The sequence below is a fragment of the Prionailurus bengalensis genome, chromosome X (assembly GCF_016509475.1).
Source record: "Prionailurus bengalensis isolate Pbe53 chromosome X, Fcat_Pben_1.1_paternal_pri, whole genome shotgun sequence".
In the NCBI taxonomy this organism is placed as follows: domain Eukaryota; kingdom Metazoa; phylum Chordata; class Mammalia; order Carnivora; family Felidae; genus Prionailurus; species Prionailurus bengalensis.
This window is the reverse complement of record NC_057361.1, coordinates 105,986,432-105,991,209: the sequence shown is the minus strand read 5'-3', so window position 1 is coordinate 105,991,209 and position 4,778 is coordinate 105,986,432. Positions and strand designations below refer to the sequence as shown.

General features: G+C 34.4%; 1 pseudogene; it reads left to right on the top strand.

The window, feature by feature from the left end:
* Positions 1-349: 349 nt before the first annotated feature.
* LOC122477478 lies at positions 350-1,429 on the top strand (annotated as a pseudogene).
* Positions 1,430-4,778: the final 3,349 nt, after the last annotated feature.

Sequence of the window (4,778 nt, the reverse complement as noted above, 5' to 3'; positions counted from 1 at the left end):
AAGTGAACTTAAAAGTTCACTAGATTGGGTAAACAGCAGATTTGAGCAGGCAGAAGAAAGTATTGGTAAATTTGAATATGGTCAATGCAGGTTATCCACTCTGAAAAATGGGGGGAAAAGAATGAAGAAAAACAGAGCCTAAGAGTACTGTTGGACATTATCAAATGCATCAACATATGCATAATTGAAGTCCCTGAAGGAATGAACAAAAATAAAAGAATAGAGTATTTGAAGAAATAATGGATAAGAAAACCCAAATTTGTTGGAAAAACTTTACTTATACCTCTAAGAAACACAACAAACTCCAAGTAAGATAAACTTAAAAAGATCTACACTTTGTTGCTGCACTGCCATCGCCCAGACCATGGTCCATGTGCTCCACTGGGGTTCTCTTAGCAGCAGCCACTGCTGCCCTGTGATCTCTGGCTGCACTTCATCCTTCTCTTCCTGCTGAGCCACTTTCTTCTTAGAACTATGACTATCATTTTTGTCCTGCAGCTGGAGCCACTTTTCCTGGGACCCCCTTTCCTTTTCTGCTCATGGTTACTTTGGGGCCTTTCCCATGGTGACTACCACCTAGCTGCCTTTACCCCGCATCCCATACCCCTGACACTGTCCCACACTTTTTTCATCCCTTAATTCCTGGGGGAAGACTGTCCCTGTCTGAACCCACAGCCTCCTAGCCCAGAACATCTGTCCAACTGTTATTTAGCTACAGCAACAGGCACCCCTCTGGCAGTGCCAAAGAAGTGGCGGAAGAAGGTGCAGACCAGCCCAGTGAGGCAGCATCCAGCAGCTTCCATCAGTACCAACAGCACCGGCCAGGTGTCAAGGGTGGGTGCAGCCCCACGACTTCCAGAGCAGAGCACAGGAAGTATTAGGATAGACAACCGATTAGGCCTTGGGTCCTGTGGCGATAACCCAAACTGAGGAAGCCAGCCCTTACCCTGGCCTGCTGCCACCCATGGTGCCCAGCCAACCCTCATTCAGAAGAGAGGTTTTAAAATCAAAGATGGGAAAATTGGAGAAAATTGCCATTCCTCACTGCCAGCTTGTTCATGGTATATATTTGTGTGAACAACCAAAGACACATAGGAAAGCAAATATAACTTACACTATCCAAGATTACTCTGTAAAAAGAAAATAACTTTTGGGTGGATTCTGTTTCATCTGATATAATTCAGAAGCAGGGGAAAAGGCTTTTATAAGTACCAAGAACATTGGAAATATGCATTTGAAGAAATCAGCAATTCTAACTGAAGTGAACCAAAAAGGAAAATTATGCTGGGGCAAAGTTTAGTGATCCACCTTCTTTTGTGTTCTTCCAAAGCCTCCTACTCACTGGACAGGAAGCAGCATTGGAAACCTCAATAAAAATAAGGAGTTAATGGCAGTATAATTAAAAACTCTCCTAAAAGTTGAAACTTAGATCTCAGATTGTTGTACATCTGTAAAATAGTTTTTTTTCAAAATCCCTGGACTATTGAAAGGAAAATTGGTACATAAATGGAAATGTTGCTTTATAACATGCAAGTGCAAAAGATGAGCTTAAAAATTGTAAATAATTTGTATTATATTTTACATTATTGAATATTGTATGCCATGTGCTATGTTTGTATTGTTCACACTTGAGATGTACAATATACTATTGTTATGAAAATATGTATTTTGCCCTACAAAATGGTAGGTGTTTTGTGTATATACAATGGAGAAATTTTAAGTGTTTTAAGGCACAAGGAAGACTGATTTATTTGCATAAAGTACCGAGATTTATTTTTAAAGAAATAGCTATCTAATCTTAAGATGAAAATCTAAGTGTGAACAGTTCATTAATACACTACTAAAATTTAAATCTGTGGCACAATCATTGTAAACATGAGGTTTGTCTGTGTTTCTCTAAATTGATTTCTGCCCTCTAATCTGTAATTACTAGAAAACACTCATTCCCAAATTAACCAAACATAATTTCTGGTTTTTGATTTATCCATTCAAATTTAAAATACCTCTGGGGCACTTGGGTGGCTCAGTCAGTTGAGCATCTGACTTTGGCTCAGGTCATGATCTCACCGCTTGTGGGTTCAAGCCCAGTACCGGGCTTTGTGCTGACAGCTCAGAGCCTGGAGCCTGCTTCGGATTCTGTGTCTGGCTCTCTCTCTCTCCGCCCCTCTCACTCATGCTCTCTCTTTCGAAAAAAAAAAAAAACATTAAAAAAAATTAAAAATTTTAAAATACCTCTAACTTTAATGCCTACAAAATTGGGTGTAATCAGACTTTTAAATAATAATATAATATAGTGGCCCTCCCTTTAAAAAAATCTACACTTAGACAAATTATAATCTGTCACACATCAAAAACAAAGAATCTTAAGAGCAGTAAGAGAAAAGTCATCTTCTACAAGAGATCATCAATAAAAGAAATAGGTGATTTCTCGTCAGAAAACATTGAAGACAGAAAATGGTAGGTGATCTATTTAAAGTGCTGAAAGAAAAAAATGACAATTAAGAATTATATATATGATAAAATTATCCTTCAAAAGCAAAGAAGTAATTAAAATTCTGGGTAAACACAATTTGATTTTGTTGCTAGCTGATTTGACGTAAGAGAAATCATACAGGGAGTCCTTCAGGCTGAAATGAGAAAATGGAAATTCAAATTCTTAAAACAAAACAAACACAGAAACAAATAAAACACCAGTTAAGGCACATATTAAAGTGAAAGCAAATATACAGGGACGTATAAATACAGTTTGTATTTTTTTTCCTGTATAAGTTAAAGGACAGCTATGTAAAACAATATTTGCAAATGCATATAGATGGGCACAAAATGTATAAGAATGTAATTTGTGGTAGTAAAAGCATAAAGAGAGGTTGAAAAGTCCATATACAGTCAATGGTTTTGCATACTATTCAAATTAAGTTGTTATAAATTCAAACAAGGCTGATGTGAACTTAGATGATAATTACAATCCCCTGGGCAACTAGTAAGAAAATAAATTAAAATATATAATTTGGGGCACCTAGGTGTCTCAGTTGATTAAGTGTCCGACTTCAGCTAAGGTCATGATCTCATGGTCTGTGAGTTCAAGCCCCGCGTCAGGCTCTGTGCTGACAGCTCAGAGCCTGGAACCTGTTTAGGATTCTGTGTCTCCCTCTCTCTCTTATAATCCAACTCACAATCTGTCTCTCTCTTGCTCTCAAAAATAAATGAACATTAAACAAAATTAAATATATATGTATGTATATATAATTAAAGAAATTTAATTAATTCAAGGGAATTAAAGTAGTACACCAGAAAATATTTACTTAACACCAAATAAGGCAATAACAGAGAAAGCGAGAAATAGAAATGATACAAGACACAGTGAAAACAAATTGCAAAAAGTAGAAGTAAGGTGTAGCTTGTTGATATTTACATTAAACTCTCCAAGTAGAGAAAATGAACACAACCAAGAGTTATTCCTTTGAAAAGATGAAAAAGATACACCTTTAGCAAAACTGACCAAACAAAAAGAAGTTAAAAAAATCAAATTGTTAAAATCAGGCATAAAGGTAGGAACATTACTATTGACCTTACAGAAACAGTAAGGATTGTAAAGAAATATTATTAACAATTGTATGCCAATTTATGAAGTAATTTAGTTGAAATGTAAAAATTCCTAGGGGACACAAACTATCAAAAATTACTTATAAAACAAATAAAATGCTTGGATAGACCTATCACCAACAGAGAGATTAAATTAGTGGAAAAAATAAGATTCCAACAGAGAAAAGTGAATGGTGTCACTGGTAAATTCTATCAAACATTAAAAAAAAATAATACCAATCCTTTAGAAACTCTTTTGAAGAAGAAGAAGAAGAAGAAGAAGAAGAAGAAGAAGAAGAAGAAGAAATATTTTTCAATTTATTCTGTGAAGCCAGTATTAATCTGATACCAAAATGAGACAAAAGTACCGCAAGAAATTAAGCTTACAGACCAATATTCCTTACATTAGTGCAAAAATTCTCAATAAAATACTAGCAAATCAAACCCAGAAACATATTAACAAGATTATATACCATTTATAAGTGGTATGAAGGTAATGCAAGGTTGGTTTAGCATCTGAAAATCAAATAATGTAATACATGTATCAATATATAAAAGAAAAAAAACACATAATCATCTCAATAAATGCAGGACATGGATTTTTAAAATTCAATATCCCTTCATGATATAAACAATAAATAAACTAGTAATAGAAGGGGATTTCCCAAACCTGATAAGTAACATGTGTGAAAAATTCACAGCTAATATTATACTTAATGGTAAAAGACTGAAAGTTTTCCTCCTAAAATTAGGAATATTATAAGGATGTCATCTCCTCCCACTACTATTCAATATTGTACTAGAGGTTCTAGCCAGGACAGTTTGGTAATAAGAAGAAAGCAAAGGCACTCATATTGAAATATAAAAAGTGAGATTATTTCTATTCAGAGATTATAGGATGTTCTCAATATAAAACACTTAGGACTTCCAACAGACTACCAAAACTAATAAATTAGTCCATTGATATTTCAGAATAGAAGAAAAATACACAGACGAATTATATTTCTATATGCTAGCAATGAACTATCTGAATGAAATTAAAAAAAAACAGTAACATTCAAATCATCAAAAATAATAAAATACTCAGGAATAAATTTAAACAAGGAAGTACAGTTGGCATACACTGAAAGCTACAATTTGTTGAAAGAAATGATTGAAGACTTAAATTATAGAAAAGTATTATATGTTGAAGGATT